At 38.1% G+C, this 23,716-nt stretch overlaps 1 protein-coding gene and 1 long non-coding RNA gene across 3 annotated transcripts in view; one reads left to right on the top strand and one right to left on the bottom strand.

Annotated features, from left to right (window-relative positions):
- The window catches only part of LOC139045286 (protein phosphatase 1L-like), a 359,044-nt gene that overhangs the window by 128,540 nt on the left and 206,788 nt on the right, over nucleotides 1-23,716 (top strand). The window lies entirely within an intron of this gene.
- On the bottom strand, nucleotides 16,368-22,591 carry LOC139045287 (uncharacterized). Its single transcript, XR_011503333.1, has 3 exons — nucleotides 22,097-22,591; nucleotides 19,025-19,060; nucleotides 16,368-17,386 (listed from the first exon to the last, which is right to left on the bottom strand). It is a non-coding gene; the product is annotated as an uncharacterized lncRNA (long non-coding RNA).

Genomic DNA, 23,716 nt, shown 5'->3' with positions numbered 1-23,716 from the left:
TATTCAAGGAAATTCCTTGTACTTTTTACAAAACAGACTATTCTTTTAGATATTTTTTCAGACATAAATTTGTATCTAACAATAGATATTGGGTTTCGCTTGTCTTTTCTCCTTTTAGTCTGTCACTTTTTATCCTATATCCAGAAACTCTGAACATCTCATCAAATCCCATAGCTTCAACCGTAATCTGTGAGTGTGTAACGGACACATCTTCCCCACTCGCCTTCACCTCCTTGCATTCTCCAGTCATAATGTCCTTCATTGGATGACATTTCCACCTAAGTACTGAAGTCACATTCTCATCAAAACAGTTCAATACAAAGCTCATCACACCCTCTTCTCCATGAAGAGACATTCTTTTTCCTTCATCCCATGAAGAGACAACCTTCTTTCTAGCTTCTCTTTTCATTAATATTCCATAAATAGGGCATGGGGTATTTATCTATGGCACCTTTTCAGAAAGATTGTTGTGAAGAATAAAAAGATAAAGAATGTGAAATATTCTGCTAAAACGTTAAATAAAAATGTTTTGAGATTTTATATTCCATATTTTCAATGTATAATAAAGATTGGCGTGGATTAGGAAAACTAGATTTATTTTTCAGACACACTCAGTGTCTTCAGTGATCTACTTTTATGTTATTCATGTTTAAGACGTTTCAGAATTTAAATTTCCAACATTTGGCGTTTACTTGAAAACATATGTACTGTCTATAGTAATTTGCTCACTAATAGGTTGGGTACCTTTTTATACATATGTCACATTTCTAAAATTTATTTGGCCACTTCCTATGTTAGAGGCTTGCTAAATTTATCTCAACATTTTTAATAAGCACATGCTTATTTGCAGAATATCAGCATCCATATAAATTGCTTACAAAATATGGCTCTGTAAGTATTTTATATTAAAACATAAATATAGGTGATACCTTTGTTAATGATTCAAATAATATCCAGTGATATTATAAATTTGATATTTTCACATTTAATTGATTTTTTTTACATTTTAAGATTACGTGCTGTAAAAATGTCACATTCTATTTATTCAAGTGACTTTTGATTTCTCCATCTTGATTCAATGACAGATGCTGTCAATGTTTTCTACATTTGGTCACTAAAAAATATGTTTTGTTTGAATTACCAATGCTTCTACTTTTAACGTGACTATCCTAATTTAGCAGCTAGCAGAATAGTTTCCACATTTTCAATTTATTGTGCCCAGTGCACTAGATTCATTTATGAATACCTTTGTTGATGTCAGCTCCAGCTGAAAATTCTCAGAGGCTCAGTATAGTTTTCAGATTAAAATTGAAGCTCCTTCCATTAGTTCTTTTTTTATGGCTGAAAATATCTTCTTTTTTTTCATTTTCCATTCTTTTAATTTCAACTTGTATCTTTTTTTATTGTGGTAACACTGTTTTATAAAATTATATAAATTTCAGGTGTACATCATTGTCTTCTGATTTCTGTGTAGATCACATCATGCTCATCACCCAAAGACTAATTACAATCCATCCCCACACACATGTGCAAATCACTACTTTCACCTCCTCCCTGTCCCCCTGCCCTCTGCTAACCACCAATCCAATCTCTGTCTCTATGCGTTTGTTGGTTTTTTATTTTGTTTTGTTTTCCCAGTAATCTTACTGAGATCACAATGGTTTATAACATTGTGTAATTTAGGGTGTACAATATTATTTATCAATTTCTGAATACACTTCATCGTGCTCATTCTCAGCGGTCTAATTTTTATCCATCGCCATACATATGTACCCCTCTGTCCCTTTCGCCCACCCAGCAACCTCCTTCCCCTCTGGTAACCACTAATCTGTTCTCTTTATCCACGTGTTTGTTATCTTCCACATATGAGTCAAATTATTCAGTATTTGTCTTTCCCTGTCTGGCTTATTCCACTTAACATCATACCCTCAAGGTCCATCCCTGTTGTTGGAAATGGGACAATTTTGCCTTTTTTATGGCTGCATAGTATACTATTGTGTGTATATATATATATATATATATATATATATATATATATACCACATCCTCTTCATCCATTCATCTGTAGAAGGGCACTTGGGTTGCTTCCACATCTTGGCTACTGTTAACAAACTTGCAATGAACATAGGGATTCATAAATCTCTTTGGATCATTGACTTCAGATTCTTTGGATAAATACCCAGTAGTGGGATAGCTGGATGGTATTGTATTTCTATTTTTAATTTTTTTAGAAATCTCCATACAGTTTTCCATAGTGGCTGCACCAGTTTACATTCCCACCAGCAGTGTAGGAGAAGTCCCTTTTCTCCACAACCTCTTCAACATTTGTTGTTTTTTGTCTTGGTAACTATAGGCATTCTGACTGGTGTAAGGTGATGTCTCATTATAGTTTTGATTTGCATTTCCCTAATAATTAGTGATGTTGAACATTGTTTCACGTGTCTGTGGGCCATCTGTATATCTTCTCGTATTTTCAACCTAAATGTCCATTCTGGCTTTTTCTGCCCCTTCTGTCTAATAATAAGAAGGAGGAGGAGGAGGAGGAAGAGGGGGAGGAGGGGGAGGGGAGGGGAGGGGGAGGGGAGTAAAAGAAGAAAGAGCGTCAGTTCACTTGAACTGCACATTGATCACCAAGTGCATTATTTCATGGCCTCAGCTTTGTGGTTTTTTGAATTGCTGTTTCTTGGAATACGTACTTCCACACTTTCTATACCTATGAAAACCCATTTTATACTACAAGGTCAAATGATACCATGTCCCCTAATAAATTCAATTTTCCTTCTTCAAAAAACCGGGATCGTTTTCTACTACTGTGCATCTCATCATATATAACCAACTCTGGAAGAGCCTCCATAACAGCTTATTGCCTAATAAAGCTTAAATTCCTTCAATGCAAAGTTTTTTCTATTTACATATTAAGACAAACCTAAATAAACCCACACGTAGCTATTTAACACACCTTGATTTGATTTGACGATACATCACCATCTAGACTATCATTTAAATGTGTATTTGTTAGGATCCTGCTCTCTCATATTGCTTCTTCTTGAAAAATACTGCTCTTTCAGATGACTGAGCTACACAGTGATGGTAATGACTCATACATTCTCCTGAAAGTCCTAATCACGGAATCATCTTGATTCTCTATGCTTTTGACATTCAACTTTAAATGAAATTTGACAATTATACCTTTCTTTTTTGTACGAATCCTTTTTATTTTTAGTCCAAAGTGACTCATAGAAGCCATCTCTTTGTTTACTTGTCATACCTGAGAGACGATGTCTACCGTTTAGGAAATTATTCCGTCTTCTGATTACCACTGTTGCATCCCCACAGCCGTGCACTGCATTCTATAACTTTATTCCAGAACACAGTAAACATTTACATAGAAAAATTTGTATTAAATATAACCTTCAAATTCTTGCAAACTCATGAGTCAGATACTTGGAGCAGAGGAAATAGAAAGTACCTTTAGCAGACATCATTTTCAAAAATACTGCCCTGAGTTTTCTTTGCTAGAAGAAATACTATTGTCTGGAGGTTCTGTTTCTGTTTTGTTAAAACACCTGCACAGCTTTCAAATTCTCCTCTGAAATCCCATGCTACCAGGAGAGAATGCTGACCTTTTAGCTCATTTTTATTTTCTGGCTGACTTTACAGAGGGTTACTTATTATATCTACTGTTGATAGCTACAATGACCAGTAATGCCAGGTCATCTTTCAGACTCTTTTTCCACAATACCAGGATTGTTACAGCGATTTAGAGATCTTGGAATACCTCCCACATTACTTTGACTTTCTCTCTATTCTACCAGCACTAGACCAACAGCTGCTGGGGTGCGTATGTCTATCCATAAAATGTAGATTTTTCCATGTTGGAACTCAAATTATTTCATTTCACTTAATTACACTCATGCCTGTCTGGCTGTGGCCACCATGATATTCCCCAGACATGCTCTTCTGGACCTGACCTTGGCCTTCCCCCCTCAGGAGGGAGAGTCAAATTCCATGACCACTGAATTAGAGAGAAAAAACACATCATGAAGAAAAAACCATACTAAATAAGTAAAAGCCATATATACAACAAAGAATATGAGAAATAAAGCAGGGTAATAAATTACATAGTCCCAGGTGTGGACCTGATGCACCTTTTAAATAAGGAGATAGGAAAGTCTTCACTGAGTGGATGACATTTAAATAAAAACTTGAAGAGGGGGCCATGTATTCACTAAATTTTATTAATTCTGTTTTTTCATTAAATTCCACTTTATTTTCTGTAATTAATGTTTTCCCTCACTTTTGGGGTAACTTTTTAAAGTTACTGTCTTTTTGATAGGCATAATTGTTTATGGTAAAGTTTATTTATGTACATGTTCAATAAATATTTTCTTTTCCCCATTAATCAATTCATTAGAAATATTATAAATTCAGCTATTTTGTGTAGATATGAATTCCAGAAAAGAAAGATAACACCAGAATTATTAGAGCTATTACAGCACCTACAAGGTGCTCTCTCTCTTTGTCCCATGTGACTCACAACTTTAGAGTTACTCTTTAAAAAGGGAGAGAATAAATTCTGATTTAAAAACTTACCAAAGAAAATCAGGCTTCGTTTTTCCTTTTTCAAATATCTTGGACAAATCATATATGTTTAAAACTTGTTCTTTTATTTATTAGTTTTTCAAAAGAAGACATCTTATTCAGTAGTGTATATAATTAAAGGAAAACAATTTTCTTAAAAAGATGGTTTACAAAAAAATATATTTGGGTTTTTTATAATTCTCATTGAAAGAATATCTAGTAATTTAAAATGGAAAAATGCAAAAAGCCTGAGTGGAGCATGTTTTGTATGTTTATGTCATTGCAAGGGGACCTGTGTCATTGGAGTAGCATCAGGAACGATGAAGAGTACTGGGAGATAAGATCAGGAGGGAGCAAAAAGCTAGTTTCTGCTGGCCTCTGCCAGCCACTGTCAGGAATCTGCCTGCATTGTGAGAGCGACTGAGAGCCACGGGAGGAGGACTGAGCTACAGAATGACATGATGTCAGCTATGTTTTAAGAGGACCACTCGGGCTTTTATCTCAAGAGTAGACTACATGGAAAGGAGAGATTGAGTTACAGATTATTGCAATAACACAGGCAAGAGAGGCGGTGTCTTCATCCAGGGGGCCAGCAGTTGAGTGCTGAGAAACTTAATAACAGAGAGAACAGAACTGAGTGATTATATCAGAGGCACGAGAGAAAAAGAGGAGGCAGAGAGGACGCCAAGTGTTTGTCCTCAAAAATCAGAAGGATGAGGCTGTCATAAAACGAAGCATACATACTGCAAGAAATAAGGTGATATAACATTCATCAATACTGAAATTAGTGTCTACCCTAGTAATATCAGAGACCATCAGTTTCCTTCGCTAAATGAGTTTATGAAAGCTAACAAACTTTGGTATAATAATAAAGAATAGGTAGAAAAACTTAAAAATAAAAGAATTTCATTTGTAAAGCATAAGCTGTTCTCCCATACATAAATCTCTAGTTCCTATGAGGACATTTTACCCATACTGTTAAATTAACTAATTAATCTATGCACTGATTTATTAACTTAATCAATATGAATGAGCACCTACCATAGGCTACTATTCTGTGATCAAGTAGTAAAAAATGTGTACCTAAATTCTAATGAGGATAAGATGTTAAGTAGATAATTTCTTTTTTTTAAGAGAACAGGAGGTTGAGCCTTCCTTTTTGTTTTTAAGTAGGCTTTTTAATTTTTTTTTGGTGAGGAAGATTGGCCCTGAGCTAACATCCGTTGCCAGTCTTCTTTGTTTGGTTCCCCCGGAGCCCCAGTACCTAGCTGTATGTGCTAGTTGTAGGTCATTCTAGTTCTTCTATGTGGGATTCCACCACTGCATGGCGTGGTGAGTGGTGTGTAGGTCTGCATTCAGGATCCAAACTGGGAAACCCTGTGCTGTGGAAGTGGAGCGCACAGACTTCACTACTCGGCCACGGGGCAGGCCCCCAAGTAGATAGTTTTAAGGAGACATTTATACAGTGATTTTTGATACTTACATTAATTCTTGGAGTGCTATCTTTAATTATTTTAAATATAATGTGCATGCAAATATGGCAAGGAGATATTTTTGATATTGATTATTAATTGAACTTTAGTATTAATTGGGTATTTAGGATAAAACAAGAGAGAAAGGAAAATAATTATGATAGACCCTGTGTATCCGGAGGAATATCATGTTCCAGAAGTTGCTTTTATAAAGAAAGCAGAGGGGGAAGAACTGAAGAGGTGGAAATAGGAAGCAGAAATGAGTAAAATTACGTTTAGAAATCATTTTACTTAATAGTGTGAAAATGAGGTGGTAGCGATTGTAGCAAAACATAAAACAGGGCTTCTGCCTAAAAGATTGTTGCAGGGACCAGCCTGGTGGTGCAGCGGTGAAGTTCGCATGTTCTGCTTCTCCACGGCCCGGGGTTCATGGTTCAGATCTCAGGTGCAGACATGGCACCACTTGGCATGCTATGCTGTGGTAGGCATCCCACATATAAAGTAGAGGAAAATGGGCACGGATGTTAGCTCAGAGTCAGTCTTCCTCAGCAAAAAGAGGAGGACTGGCAGTAGTTAGCTCAGGGCTAATCTTCCTCAAAAAAAAAAAAAAGAAAAGAAAAGAAAAAGAAGAAGATTGTTGCAGTAGAACAGACAATATATTTTGGAGGTCTATACTGTCCCTCAGTGATTGAGTAGCCTGGAGAAGAGAACACCAAAACCAAATGGAGAGCCAACGTACCTGTACAATTAAAAAAGGCATTTTCTTTAGCAAAACATTGGGCGTGAGGCATTGTGAAAAATTCCTACATTTTGGCATAACTGACAGTCTCTAGATAAGGTTCAAAGGAAGAGGCACACATTTTTGGAGAGAGTGGAGAATAGAGACAATCTTTTTCTCACCTCGTATCCTTCTGTCCGTGAACTGAAATCCATCTCATAGTGGCAAATTCTATGGGTGAAGAAAAAATATGGAGGCACTGTGGACAATTAGACCGGAGCATGCTCCAGGCAGATGTGACTCAGCATGTTGCTGCAGGCAGCGTATGCGCCACCATGTATATGAACACCTTATGTAACCTTCATAATGTAAACATCTGCTGGCTGTATGCCACTTTTGTCTAGTGGTCATATAAAAGCAGCCACAAGGGGAACTGCTGCGCTCCCACTGTCTCTTGGCCAAAGTGAATAAAATGTATGTCTACCTTGCCCTCGGGTGCTCAGACCTTTTTTTCAACTCCTCGAGCACCGAGCCACATGGTCCCTTCATCTGCTGTTTCTCTCCTGCATACACTTGGCATAGTCAAAAGGATTCTGAGGTGTATGGACCTATGGCTCCTGAGGCTGCCAGGACAGACATGTGGCCACCCCTGTGGAAGGATGGGAGTCCGTGGAGGGCACCCTGGTCAGCACTGAGATGGCTCTGCATGCCCATGGGAGCAGGTGCCAGAGAACGCCTGACCTGCCATGGGGCTGGCGGGCCGGCTGTTTTTGACAGCCTTAAGCCGGAACATGGATTCTGCCTTGTGGGATGCAGCCGGCATCGGGGAACTCCTAGCCGAGGAGGACACCCTGGAGGCACGGGTGCGGCAGTTGGAACAGGAGCTAGAAATGCCGCCTCGCAGCAACCGGCAGAGGACGCTGAGGACTGGGACGTAGAGGAAGCACGCCCTCTCCACGCTTCGCCAGTAATCCAGCCAAAGGTAAAGCATGAGCAGCCCTTGGGTCCAGGCGATGTTGCCCAAGGAGCCCTGATGGTGACAGAGTTCATGGCGTATACCACCTATACGCCAAAGGAACTGCGGGACTTGCGCAGGCAGCGGCTAGGGGAGCCCATACCAGCCTGGCTCCTGCCGCTATGGGATGAGGGGGCAGATCCCTTCGGCAGCTGCTACAGCCGCTGGCTAACCCAAGGGCAGGGAAATTACTCCATGACGGAGTGGGTGACGGCTGCCGCCTGGGACAGTGTGAGAGAATGCCGGGGAGCTCCCGGAGACTGTAAGCCCATGGCAGACCTATGTGGAACTGGTCCAAGTTATCCGCGTGTTGGGAACGAGATCCCGTCTGATTCTTTTGGGCCAGATACATGAAGTAGCCACTACAATGGCCACTTTGGGGAACGTAGAATGCCCAAGGAAGGAGAAAACCGTGCATGTCTCACTGCGGGGGAGGCCCCCAAGCCTAGAGCAGGCTCGGCAGAGAACAGGCCCAAGCAAGTGACTGCATGCAGATGTAGATTGACCTGTTAGCTGCAGGCATTGATCAGACGAAAATAGGCAACCAAACACCGTCCTGATGGCACTGAGGCACTGGTTAAACCTTGAGAAACAGTTCTAGAAGACAGCAGGAGTGGGGAAAAATCCTGGCAAGAGTCACCAGGCAAGCCTTCAGGATTTCTGAAGCCCTCAGGTGAGGAGCTCATGTACCTCTTTGACTAGGGGGAAGGCTGAGGTGCTCGGCTTAGGGGATCCCCAAAGGACCATAGGACTCCCGTGGAACTTGGGATTTACTGGTCCCCCAGCAATGTACAGTCTGTGCTGGTATTGGTAGATACTGGAGCTGATTACAGTCTGATTTACGGCAACCCGGTTAAGTTTCCAGAGAAGCTGGCATATGTTGATGGCAATAGAGACAGTAGGTGAAAGTAAAGCCAGTGTCTCTGTCCTTTGGCATTGGCCGTTTACCACCCCGAGTGTACACAGTGTATGTCTCCCATGCTTGAGTATGTTCTGGGGGTGGACGTCTTGAAAAGACTGTGCCTACAGATGACCATGGGTGAATTCCACCTACAGGTGCGTGTGGTTGAGACCGTTGTCCTGGTGGACATGAGGAGATCACACAGACTACTGCAAAGTTAAAAGAGGTTGGGATGGTACAATCCACCCACGGTCCTTATAATGCCCTGGTTTGGCCCATGAAGAAGCCTGATGGCACATGGAGTATCACTGTGGACTACTGGAATTAAATAAAGTGACTCCTCCATTACATGCTGCTGTGCCCTCAATGCATGACCTCATGGATCAGCTGACAGTCCGATTGGGACAGTACCACTATGCTGTAGACCTTACTAATGCCTTCTTTTCCATTGATGTTGCCACTGAGAGTTTGCCTTCACCTGGGATGGCAGGCAGTGGGCTTTTCATGTTTTTCCACAAGGATACTTGCACAGCCCCACTATTTGTCATAGATTTATCACCCAGGACTTGGCTGCCTGAGTTCATAGTGATACAGTGCTTGTATTTCACTACATTGATGTTGTGTTAAACTCTGACTCTCTTACAGATCTCAAACAGGCTACCAACTCCCTGCAGAGACATCTGGCAACATGTGGTTGGGCTGTGAATGACACCAAAGTCCAGAGACCAGGACTTGTTGGGATATTAGCAAGTGTTTATCTCTCTTTTAGTCCAGGTGGTGAGACCCCGGTATGCTATGGAGAAAAAGCGGGCCCCTTGAGACTGGACACGCACTGCGAACCAAGCATTTAAGGTCACCAAGCATGCGGTGCAGCAGGTACAGGCTCTGCAAGTGGCTGATCCAGGACGGCCATATAAATTGAGTGTCTGTGTTACCCAAGAGGGTTTTGGCTGAGGCTTATTGTAGTGACAGGACAGGATATGAGTCCCTGCTGGGTTTTGGTCCCAACTTTAGAAAAGGGCAAAAATATGATATTCTCTACTAAAGAAACAGTTGACAGCTGCCTATGCTGCCCTGGTAGCATGTGAGGCCATCACACGAATGGCCCCTGTAAAGCTCAGAACTACATACCCTGTACAGGGATGGCTCAAACAAAGGAGTTCAGTGAGCTCCAGCCCCCTGAATATAGAGTTATAACAAGTGTTGGGGCCAGCTGAGTTCCTCGCTGTGGAAGAAAAGGCCCCAAAGTCTCCTCTAGAAATAGAGCCCACACCCTATGCTAAAGAAAAGTCCCTGTCCTAGAGAATGCTTGGTATACTGAAGGTACTAGTAGAGGGCATGCGCCCTTGGTCCGATGGCAAGTGGACTACATCGGACCATTACCAAAGACCAAAGGCACTGTGTACGCCTTTATGGCTGTTGATACGGCCACTGGTTAACTCTTTACAAGGCCCTGTACGGCCACAGATCAGAGACAGACAATTCAGGCCCTACAGGTACTCTTTATGGTCTTTTTGGTTGACCCTTGGTTGTAAAAAACGACAAGGGGACACATTTTACAGGACAAGAAGTCCAACAGTGGGCCGGCCCCAATGTGCCTCAACATGAGACAAGTACAAGAATAAAAATGGTCATAAAATATGAAAGCCCCCACTGTAGATGGTTGGTGCTTTTAGCTCCATGGGGACTTGAAAAGCAGCGAGACTTACATATCACCCCGTGGGTGACTAGCAGTTGGCCCCCTTGGGTAACTGTCAGGCTGCCACAGACCAGTGCTGGTTCTATCCTAAAGGAAATGCATGTGATTTCTTTGCGGCCGATAATGAGTTCCCCTCTACTCCTCCATGTGGAGCCCACGCTTGCGGCATCTCTACGGACACGAAAAGTGTAATATCAATGGCCGGGAAGGCCCCTGTTGGTAGCCACCCTCTTGCCCCAAGAAAAGGGACTAGCATGCATTTCGCTTAAAGAACGTGATTTATCTTTGTTGGCTCCTATCACTGCCTTGTCCTTTTGCCCATAGATAAAGTACAGTGAACAGTATTGTAGAAGGGGCATACACCTGTACGAAGCTTGCCAATGTATCTAACTGTTGGGTGTACACGGAACTGCCCACCGGAGCAGTAGAAGGCTTGCCATGGCGCATCCACCCCGCTTCGGAAAGAAACGAGACCTGGCTGTATTCCTAGAGACCATCTCATGCTCAGAGGTGCCAGGTGGCTCAACAGATACGCTGACAATGTGGACATAAGCAGCCCTGGCCAACCCCAAGCCTCTGAGACGGCCGTGGGCCGTTATCCGGGGAGGCTGTTGTGCTCCACACACCTGTGCCCTTGTACATAGAACAACAAAAGGGAGAATACGACAACAAGGTGGATACCCCAGGGGCTGTGTCAAAAGGTTACACGAATGACCTGGCCCAAATATTGGTGAAACGTCCCTCCCTGTGTGGGGGTGGCCCCCACAGATATAGTACCCTTGGGCAGCTTCTGGGTCTATGGTAGTCATGAATGGCCTTATCTCCTGACTAACTTGATAGGACAATATACTTGAGGGTGGCCCTAAGCTGTCCTCCCTGCGGCAGTGGGTTCTCGCCACGCTGGTGGGTGTAGCTTGTCTCTTGGTGGCTACTTACTGATCATTGTATTGTTGTTGTAAAATGTAGCTTTAAGACGTCGTGCTGTGTGCACGTGCACACACCGCCTACAAGCCCGCGACTGCTGCACTCTAATGGGTGTAGAGTGAAAGAAAAATATGGAGGCGCTGTGGACAATTAGATGGGAGCAGCTTCCGGGCAGATGTGACTCAGCATGTTACTGCAGGCAGCCTATGCGCCACCATGTATATGAACACCTTATGTAACCTTCATAATGTCAACATCTGCTGGCTGTATGCCACTTTTGTCTAGGGTCATATAAAAACGGCCACAAGGAAAACAGCTGCACTCCCACCGTATGTAGGCCAAGGTAAGTAAAGAGTATGTCTACCTTGCTATCGGCGGCTCACCTCATTTTTTCAACTCCCTGAGCCCCGTGGTCCTGTCCTTGGCTGTTTCTCTCCCACTTACAATGGGGCAGGACAAATATTTCTGTAATTAACCTGAAGTAGAGGCTCCAGAACCTGCTTGTCTGGGAGGAACAATAAAACCAGAGTATAACCTTGAATTTAAATGTTGACTCCTTCATATTAAAAGACCCTAGCAGCCCTTTATTAACAGGTTCTAATCGTGTCTTCACATAAAGGAATCCACACTCTAGATTGTAACGCTGTCCCTTCCAGCATGCAGCTGATGAAAGAGATATTTCTAGAGTGTCAAGTATTCGTTGATTCTAGAAGGCTTGAAAATGGTAGGTTTTATGTAATGTCAAAGCCTGTGTTTACTCCAGTGACCACTCAGATTATAGCTACAGTGTGTTTAGGAAAATGAACAGAATCTTTAGACTATATTTGCATATGTAGATGCAGCATGCATAATGGTTTCAACAAATATTTTTAAACCACTCTTCAAATCAGGATGAAAAATTGATCTTAAAATGGTTGACATTTTAATGATACAACACTAATCAAATATATTTAGAATTTTATTTCAGATTACATAATTTCATGATGGCTTTTAAAACTTGGCTGAGAATCACTGCATGGAAATAAATGAAAACTGGTAAGTATAGCTATGTACTGTGGTGTAATCCCTGATTTTCATCACAGGAATTTAGTCGTTGGTATTTTCTTTGTAGCATTAAATCGTTTTGTTTAAAAAGCTTTGTATAATTTGTGTTTTTAATTTTGTAAACAGCATCTATGTTGTAATGAGAGGTACTTAGAAAAATCATTAAAAAATTGTTTATTAACTTGCCTTGCCTTTTTGAAAATGCCTCAATATTCTGCACGTTACGAGTGCTCAGAACTATTGGCCAGCTGCAAGCATTCTGTTGAAATATTAGAGGACTTGTCCTGAATATCTTAAAGGAGACCTACTAATTAATTTAATCGTGATTTTTATTTTCAAATTAAAACAGCTGTGCTTTACCAAAGCTTATAACTGAAAATTTTTGTTTCCCAATTTCGATATACATTTGTAATTACACAGTACCTGATACGTCCCGAAACTGATAGGAACAAAAACATGGTGCTCCCCATTCATTAACACAACTGTTTGGATTCAGGTAGTTGTAGGGGTGAGTAACATGTGAGGACACAGACATTAATTAAAAAACCTCACAAGTAAATGCAAAATCTTCACTGGGACAAACACCCTGAAATATAAGCACACAATATCATGAAACCATGTTTTAGGAGATAGGACTTAGGGAATTTCTGAAAGGACTCCCTAAAGAAATAGAAATTGGTCATAGAAAAGTAAAATGAATAAAGCCGGGATTAAAAAGATCTCCAAACAGAGGATACAGGGTTGCAAAGCTCTCTGGCAGCACGAGCGTATGCAGCGCTGAAAGGAGGTCAGCGTGTCTTGAGTTCATAGAGCGAGGGGGGAGATGGTACAAGACGAGGCAGGAGGGCCAGGGAGCAGTCAGAACAGCAACATTTTGAAGGCCATGATTAATTTTTTAAAATTGTGTGAACAAGTATCTAAAACACAGAATTCTTTTTTAAAGCTGGGAGAAGATAATTCTTGCCTTATTACTCCAGAAAAACTATGGCATAGGAATTTACAAGTTCTGAAATATATGTAAGAAAAACAAATTTAAAAATGCTTCCTATTTCATCAATCTCAGCTATTACTGAACAGCAGTTTTCTTACTAATTTTACCATCCCTAACATCTTTAGGAGACATTAAAATGTCAGAATAATTATTTTAACACTATTTTTGCATTGAAGCAAGATAAACCAAACAGATTATGCTTCTAGTCTAGGAAATTAGTCAAGAGCTAAAATTATATGCCTTATTATTTCACAGAAAGTCAAATGAGAGATGTGTTTCTGTTTCAATAAAATAGAGGTTGGCTTTGAGAGATTGGAATACCTAAATTTTCAAACAAAAATTATAGCATCGTTATAGATGTGACAATGTCCAATGAATAAACCATTTTTCAAGCAAACTGGAGTGTGTGGGGACAGGGTGAAGAAAGATGTGATTTCTACAGTGATGTGTCCCTGGTAACCATGCCCGAGCGGAAGAGGAAGATTGCATTCTTTGTGTACAGATTCCCCTAGTCAGGATGGCAACACTCACTGGGGAGAGGGAGAGACTCCTTCCAGACCACGAAGATAGAAACTATCTGGTGTCTATCTCTGATGTATTATATAAACATAAATACTCTTTTGTTTATAAGAGTGGTCTTTGTAGAGGGTAAATTTATCTAACTGGTCTAAAGAGGAGGAAGTACTCCTGTGGCAAACAGGTAACAGTATGGTGGAAAAAAAGCAGTGATATACCTAATAATTTTCTGTTGCATATTACAGATCATTTGCTTATACATTATTTTAGTTGACTCTCAAAACAAGCATGTAGAGAATGACTTGTCCTGCCTCTATCAATTAACTCATTGCCAGTTCTTACTTTTATAACGTGCATTCTGATAATAAATGCATGTCTTTATCAAGATAGCTCCCTAAAATAAGAGTGTTGTGCTGTATAAGAAGAGATCACCAAGAAAGAATACTGGACTGCTCTTTTGGGGGGAAAGCACATTTTCCCTAGATAAGTTGTTAAATATAAGAATCTCCTTGATGTCTGGAAAAAGCTAGGTTTTAAAACCTGTTCTAATTATAATTTATCAAACAAATGTTTTAAAAGTTCTCAAATGTTTCTCCACTGGGAACCATTTAATAATTATATTGTAGATATAATTAATTAATTTAGGTCAATAAATGCATCTCATTTTCAAATTTTGGAGGTGTTATAAAATCCAGATTCTTTATCTGTGGTTTTCACCAGCAGCCGGAGTGATTTCTTTTCAACACTATTACTTCTTTTTCAGTGATGTTGTACCATCAATCATCTCTCCTCTTCCTATCGATGTCAATGTTTTCCTTTCCATGGCTTCTTCCCCTCAGCAGATGAGCAAAGTCAACATCAACTTATGCTAAAATAGCTTCCTCATTTTCTCATTTAATATTATATCCTTTAAAATCCTTTTCAAGTTATGTTTCTTCCAACTTCCCTCATATGTGCCACATTGGTCAACTGGCTAGTCTTTCAATGGATTCTGAAATCTTACTCTGTCCCTACAATCCTGTTGTTCTTTCCTTGGGGCACATGCTTCCTTTCCCTTTCTGCCTCCCTTGGTCCATTATAAATTCATTTATTCGTAAAATCCCAATTAAAATAAGACATCATCAATTAAAGATAACCCCATATTCTCCACTAGAATCAGTATCTTGAACTCCCTAACCTCATCATATTTTGTTTCTCCACTGAGCAGCATGACCCTCATGGCCTGATTAGGGTTGCAGTCATTTACGTTTGATACACTAGAGGGCGGGGATTCTGTTTTGTTTATTTCCTTGGGCGTCACTCCAGCAGGAGTCTTGCTCAAAATTGCTACCAAGCAAGAATCTGACATGTGGAATATCAGTCTCATTCCAGCTTTGAGAGTGAACATTCAAGGAGGGTTCTTATATGCCTTTGTATTCGGTAGCCAACTGTTCTTGGGTTCTGGTCTGGAGTCAAATATTCTTAGATTCTAATGTTTAAATGATACCAAGAGTTTTCTTCTCAATCTGAGAAACCAAGAAACTGTGGCCTTCCAATGTCAAAGTGTTTTGCTGGGTCAAATACCTTAATGTTTTGAATTTTTTAAATGTCTCTATGTGTGGTGTCTAAAATAAAACTTTACTTGAATTGCTGTGTAAAAATCTAGATCGCACTTGTAAAAATGGTCAAGAAGTGTGTTCCTCGATTTAAAAAAAGCTTATACATTATATTTATTTTTCAAGAACATTTCAAATCTCCACTTGATCATGCCTTATATGGACTTATGTTTTCTCCTCACTATTTTTCTTAAATTTTTGTACATTTGATTTATGTGGTTTTAAGATAATTTACTTTGAATTTTAATTTTTATTCAAATTCTAGAATATGGGTACCATAGGATCTCATATTTGTAAATCCAAGCAAACACCATGTGTCAAGATATCCTAATTTGAACAGAACACTTTGTTTTTAATTGTACAAGTTGTTTTTCTTAAGTAATGAATAGAGAAAATTTGACATGGCAGATGGTGGGTGGGTGGACCCCCTGTAGGCACAAACTATCTTGGAAAACTAGAAGCCGTGGAGAAGGATTCTGGATAAATTGGCAATTGAGAGGATGATCTGTCGACAAAGAGGTTGGTGTGAAATCAGGAATTTGAATCCAATCTTGATGGAACTCAAATACTGTTTCTTAGAATTGGGTTACTGTTTTAAGCATGATGATTGAACACTTACTTTGTTATATGCTGTGTTTTCATGATTAATAGCTTTTGAGATAGTTATCCATCATCCATACTTCTTGCATTCACTTGTTAACGAGAGAAGCTTTGCAAAAGACAGTGCTTGTAAATATATTCATTTGGTATAAAGAAGTGTTTTCAGTGTTTTATATGTTTAAATGTGTTAGGCAAATGGAGAGTTGCTAAAGTACATACAAACAGAAGAAATATGAACACATAGACACATACATATATATCTATATGCAAAAGTTTAAGGTAAAATAATCCAGATATGACAGTAAAATTTTGGTCTTAATAAGATTAATCAGGTGTCATATTTTTAATCTTGATACTTTTTCAGTATTTTACAATATAGGAAGAAACAGTGTTACCTATATCATATATGGCATGTATGTATATTAAATGAGACAATATATGTAAAGGTCTTCAGTCAGTGGCTTTCATATTATACATACTCAGCAAGTGGTGCTCATCATTATTAATAAGAAGACTGAAAGGCTAAAATAAATGTTTTAATTAGTTTTATCTGGCTACACAGCTGAATATGAATTTAAAATATTTTAATGTTCACTCTGAACATTTATATTTATATTGTGTTACCATAACACAAAATAACTCAGCAAATTTTAAAATATTAAAACTTCTTCACCCTTACTAGGAACAAAAATGTCTGATGATTTAGACTATTGGCTCTGGAAACATGATCTTGGATCAGATTCCTGATTTGTCACCTAAGAAACTCATCATATTGAACATATTATTTAATCTTTTCAGGTCTCAGATTCTTCATCTGTAAAATTAAGATGACACCAGTGACTACATTATAGAGTTGTTATGAGGATTATACGTATAAATATACATAAACCATAGTCTGAAAAAGATTCATCATGCAATAAATGTTAGTTACAATTTTAATTAATGTTATGTTTTAACACTTTACTAAGAGATAAATGAAATTTTCTGAGTCATTTTCCGTATTATATAAGATGATCTGAATATTCAACATTTGGAGGGCATGTTTACACATGAATTCACTGAAAATTTGATTATTTGGCATTTAGAAAACTTGCCCTGAGAGATTTTGGACATCAATTTAACGAGAGTAATTAAAACCAACAGAAATAAGGGGCCAGTGCAGTGTCGTGCTGGTTGAGTTCACGTGCTCCACTTCCGCAGCCTGGTGTTTGCAGGTTTGGATCCTGGGTGGGAACCTACGCACCGCTCCTCAAGCCATGCTGTGATGGCATCCCACATACAAAATAGAGGAAGATTGGCATAGACATTAGCTCAGGACCAGGCTTTCTCACTAAAAAAAGAAAACCAAAATAACACCAACAGAAATAAAAAACTGAAATTCACCAAAAGTTCTTTTATAAGAGTGTTTGAGTAGAAGAAGTCCATAGTTGCTAAGTCATTTTGTAAAAAGAAAAGAATAAAGAAAACAATGATTCCAAATATGAGCTATAAAGCAAATGCCATAAAGTGTAAAGATATTCATTGAGAGTATGATCTAAGTGCTTCTAATATAGGAACACAAGAGACCGCATTCCTGGAAATACCAGAAGAGATGCATTTATCGAAAAGTGTTTAATATTTCTCCAAGAGAATGCAAGGAAGCCAGTAATTCTAAGACAATAAAACAACCATGTGTAGTAATCTGTTGAATATCTATTAGTTATGTCCAATTTCTGTATCCTGATAATGTAGACATAATCTCAGTTGTGGTTTTCAAAAGTAAGATAGAGCAAGTGGCATCATATATCAAGACTTCAAATGAGAAAAATAAATCACAAAGAATAGAATTACTGAGGGAGGGATGTAGCTAATTGAAGATGATTGCTTCAAAATGAAAAAGAAGTAAACAAACAAAATTAAACTACTTTATTTTTGGGAAATGGGCCCAATGCATTGCCTCTTTAAATTCTTACAGCAATTCTTAAGATAGGTAGTACAATTCTCATTCATGTGTGATAAGACTTGACATATAAAAAGTTCAAATAATTCATCAAAGGTCACACAAAAAATCACTGTCAAGACACAATTGCTACCAAACTCTGTGTGTTTGCTGTTACCCACATAAGCAGAAACTGCTACTACTAGTGGAAATATTTGGATATGATGGCACAGCCCAAGGAAAGACCCGATGAGTTCCCTTAGTATCTGTCAGTAATCCTCCACTAGTCACTGAAATAGTACATCTTAAAAGCCAACAGCATATTTATTCCTATTTTACATCAATTATTTTCTTCCTCACTACTAAAAGAACATATTTCCTTATTATTTGGAACATAACAGAAAAGAGTTTTTGATGTTTAAGTAAAAGTATTATTGGAGAAAGAAAATAAAAGATACATATCCAATGATTTACACCACTTATTGAATTCCTAGCATGTGTCTAGCAACTTAGATACATGAACCAGAAGCTACAACCCCCTGATCAGACCAGTGTCTATTTTATAGACTAGTAAATGGAAGTTTAGTAAATCTAGATATTCCCTGAAAACATGCAAAATGAAGGAGGCAGATTTAAGTGTCAAACACAGATGTTTGATTTTATAGTCTGTGAACTTTTCAATGAATCTTACCCATGATAAATTTAGTTTCTCCAAAGTAGCACATTATAATAAAGTATTTCTCTCTGAAGAAGAATCATACCAGTACAATCCCTGTACTTTCAATCTCAAGTAGTGGTTAATGTGGTTAGAAGAAGAAATTACCATAGTACACGTCACTGTATCAAAAGTGGAAATAGTTCCATAGGATTAGTTTAGCATGAATAACCCAACAAAAATGATTGTGTGAGTGAGAGAGGAGGTAAGGAAAGAAGAATGACTATGAGGGTAATGAAAACAAACTTCATATATTCACTGCATTTGAATTAGAGAATCTGGGACATAGGAGAAGTCGAATATGAATTTGTAGTCAATGTAAAATTGCTACTTACCTGAAGCATGAAACTTCATCACCCTCATCTTAGCTCCTAGAAATCCAGAGTTATTAACGATTAGGAAATTATCTTTCCCTGAATTTCAGCCAAAACATTTAACTCAATAACCCACAACGTTGGTTAAGTGCCGTGTAAAGAAATGTTTCCCTTTACGGGAACCATCAAAGTGAAGGAATGGTCCTTTACTTTGCTTTATTGCCCACAGTGGTTGCCAATTAATTTTATTATAACACTCATAAGTTTTAGCGCTTTCCTATAAGATCCTCTTCAGGTTTTACCCTCTTGGTTTTGCGCTTTTCATTGTACTTAAATTTAATTTCCCTATTTGTATGAATACTTCAATTTCCTCCCCCCTCCTTTTTTTTTTTTTGAGGAAGACTGGCCCTGAGCTAACCTCTGTGTCCATCTTCCTCTACTTTATAAGTGGGATGCCTGCTACAGCATGGCTTGATAAGCAGGGTGTAGGTCCACACCAGGGATCTGAACCAGTGAACCTGGGGCCGCCAAAGCAACGCACAGGAACTTAACCACTACGCCAGTGGGCTGAGCCCTCAATTTTCTTTTAATAAAATATATACTTGGTTTTAAAACAACATTGTTGATTTATTTTTCCATCAACCAAAGTTAAAGGTAGCATTTTGCATTTAAAATTTATTTTAATTTTGAATTCTTTTAAATATATAGTACAGTACGGAATTTGATAGAAATTAATATAACATGACCCAATGAACCCTAAGTTAAATTAAAAATATTGAAATATTATATATATTTTAGATATGAGGAAATTTACAGTTATATCTAAAGCCACATGAAATTTATTATTTTTCAAGTCCCAGATCCAAGATGATAAATGACAAGGCTAGATCATGTCAGACCTTGCAAACAGTTTAAAAAATACTTAGTTTTAAATGAAAATTTGATGATAAATCATTAGACAGTTTTGTGCAGAGCAGTAGTATGACCTGACACATTTCAGTGGAACCAATCTACTATTATATTTAGAAAAGATAAAGGTGAGGAAGAAGATTGACCAAATAGGGGGCTATTGTAAGTATTTTAGGGAGAAATAATAGGATTGAAACAGAATGGTAATTGTGGAAGTGAGTAATCAAAGTAATTGAGGAGTAATCAAACTGAATATGGAAATTGTCTTATTGATTTATCTGATTGATGGATTCTGTGATGTTGCAGTAAGAGGGTAAGGAGACAAGGCAAGCATAGTTCTGCTTTCCTGTTTTGTTTTGTTTTGTCTACTTTGGTCCTCTGAATCTGGAAGGGTGGTGTTAGGTGTTACCATGAACTGTGACAGGGAAAATTATGATTAGATCAGCTTATGAAGAAAGGCTTAAGGAAGCATTAAGGTGTTTTAGGATATTTTTCTTTGTCTTTTGGGGTCTTCAATTTACATAAAACATTTCTACGTAAGGATTTGTTCTTATTTCCTGTCCTAGTCTATGTGTTAAGCGAAATCTGTAGGGGAGGGCAAATGTGAAAATGCATCACAGATGTGAATGAAAATGAAGGGTATTGAACCCTGTAGCATTCATTGTTAGAATGCATATGTTACAAATATGCAAATCGTATATGTATTAAACTCTTTCTATTTTTCCTAATAGATTTCTTTAAGAAAGAATATCAAATTGCTGAGGTCCCTAAAGCATTTTTAAAACATGTCTTATATTCAGATTATTTTGTGATTATTTGGTTCCGAAGAACTAAAACTCATTCAGAAATAATGCCTCAAGAAGGAAATTATAAGTGCTATTCCAAAAATGTGTCTGCAGAAAACTTTACCGCTAGATGAGTACAGCTGATGTTTCCTCCATTTCTCTCCTCTGGGTCTTCCTACACACTGTTTTACTTACCACCCCAAACAACTGAATTCCAGGCATCTTCCCCTATGTGGGAATACCTGTTATGACAGCCCAATATAGGATGTTAGGCTGTGAGTGTGCATCAACTTTTGAGCTTGGATCTTTGCAGACAAAATTCACATTTGGGAAGTGAAAGCTAATTAGTTCAGAGTGGCCGAGTTAGCACTCTACAGTGGTGAAGGCGATAGTGTGATGGAGTACTTCAGGAAGGCAGTGTTTCTGCTAAGAAGGAACTGTAAGTGAGGAGCAAGTTATTGCTATCTCTAGTGTAAAATATAAGCAAAATAACTTTACCATAAAAATAAGCAGAAAAATAATGTATTGATTATCATAAAAATATCCTGTTTTTAATGCAACTTTCAGAGGTAGTATTGGTTATTAATTGTCATTGTTTACCCTTTTGCTTTATTTCTTAATAAATTCCCAGAGACGTAACTCAGGTTAGTTCTTAACAATGACGTAAAAAATACCGTTCTGGAGACATGAATATTAGAATTGGTGCCACAAGAAGGTTCATTTTTCAGTTTGCTGAGAAATGGGAGCTGAATTTCTTCAACTGTTTTTAAGTTACATCAACTGTGAAATAATTGTTTCTCCAGCTCCTATAGGAGTTTTTGCTGTGCAATAATTTGAAGTGCAGAAGGTCTAAAATTGCAGATATCTCATGCACTTATTCCTCTCTAAGCTGCTGTGCAAATTTAGAGCAAAAAGCTATAGTGATGTTTTCAAACACTGATTTTCACACATATATTCATAACCAAATCCAGTCTATAAGAAGTACATGAGTACTCACAAAATGCTAACCCGAAAATTTATGAGAATGGCTAACAATCTCCTTCCTTAGTGTAACAAATATTCAATTAAAGTTATTATTCTTTAAATATTAATACTACAAAAATTATGATAAAATTTGAATATATAACAATATTAGCTTTCATTACTATTTCTTGGAATTCCATTAGGCAATTAATAGCAAATTGTTAATATATTATGCCTCTAATTTTCCCAGAATCATAAACTGAATTTTGCTTTGAAAAGGCACAATGTTGATATATAGCTTAGTATTTACGTTAATATCTTTCTTATCACAATTTTCCATTTATTTAAATTGTATTTGCATAAAATATATCACATTAATTAATGTGACCTTTATAATCATAGATATTACCCAGAGAACATTCCTTCTCACACTTACACTCTTCTGGCATCTTCAGAGTCTCTTTTGTTATTGGATCTTTCTGCATTCCATTGTTTGCTGTTCTCAACTATAATACAACCAAGTAAAAATGTAAAATTATTTAATCTAGCTGACAATTCTATATCTCAAACATTCCTATTCTTTAGTTAACAAATCTCTTGAATCTGGCTTCCTTAACTTCTGATAATCTGGGTTCAGTACCCTTCTAGATACATATTACCTCATTCAGATTCAGGTTTAATTCCTGATTCAGCTTCAAGAAACATTTATTAAGCACTTACATTAAGCTTTAAAGTATATAATATTATCTTTAATTCTTATATGAGGGTTTATTATTCATGTACCTATTAAACAGGAGAGTATCTTCAGACATTTGAAAGCATTTGGCCTAAGCAGAGCTATATATTTGATTTAGGTTTTGCTGTGTATTAGTCAGAGTCTAATCATGACAGAGAGTCACACAAAATTTGAGAAGGGAAAGTTTAATACAAAGAATGATTCTCCACAAGAACAGATTAAAGTGGTAGGGAATTGGCTGGTAAGATGTAAAGAGAACTGTAAAGTTACAGAAAGAGCAGGTATAAGAAGCAATCACTACACCTACAGCCAAGACCGAGCACCCAGGGAAGAGACGCCCTGGACTGAATCAGACCTCGTTGGAGAATTCTATTTTTCACACTGGCTACCACGCTTTCCTTACTTGGATATTTCAGATAAGATTTGTAGTTTTCTTTGTGGCCATCTTTTCTTCTCCATACTTATTGCCAAAACTTTCGTGTAGTTTTGATCATTTTAAAGCTCTACTATTTCTGCGGACTCCAAATAGTTATTTATTACCCACTGGATTCAATTGAAATTATTGTGTGTTTTTTGTAGTGGAAAGAATATGGACAACTAAAGATAAGGAGATCCCTTTTATGAGTCTTAGTACTGTCTGTTGCATATCACGTTACTCTAAATAGTTTTCCCTTCCAGATTTTAGTTTCTTCCTCTCAAATTGAGTGAGGAAGATTCAGTATGTATGGCACTTCTAATTTCTACGTAGAAAGGTAAAGAATCAGTAGATAAAGTGGTCCATATTGTTACTGCTCTTCAATATTTCTAATTCTCTTTCCCACCTGGGCACGTCAGAGGACTGAAGCTTCTAGTCACCTTGACGTGTGACATAGCCAGATGACTTCATTGACTAATGAACTGTGATCTGAAGTATGAATGCCATTTCTAGATGAAAGCAGTTAAGATATCTTGCCATGCCACTGTGATCTTATGAGTTCATTACATGGATTCATACAGTGGTGCCCCAGATCAAAGCAACCTAAAATAATATGCCCACATAGGGGATAGCATCTATAGCGGGTTGCCCTAACCACAGTGGACATTACGTAAATGAGAAATGAGTGGATATTATGTATTTTAAGCAACTAGCTTGTTTGATATCACAACATAACTTATAAAAGATTTTACAAAATCAATGTAGCTAGACAAGAACCCAGAAGGATAGTTATATAGGCAGATAGAACAATAGAAGGTAACACTTATTCAGCACGTATGATTATGCCTGGTACCACTCTAAGAGTTGTACCTAAATTGTCTATTTACCCCATCCATTTAAAAAGG

This window comes from Equus asinus, chromosome 5, assembly GCF_041296235.1.
Source record: "Equus asinus isolate D_3611 breed Donkey chromosome 5, EquAss-T2T_v2, whole genome shotgun sequence".
NCBI classification, from domain to species: Eukaryota; Metazoa; Chordata; class Mammalia; order Perissodactyla; family Equidae; genus Equus; species Equus asinus.
The sequence above is the reverse complement of the archived record's forward strand: the minus strand, read 5'-3'. Positions and strand labels throughout refer to the sequence as shown.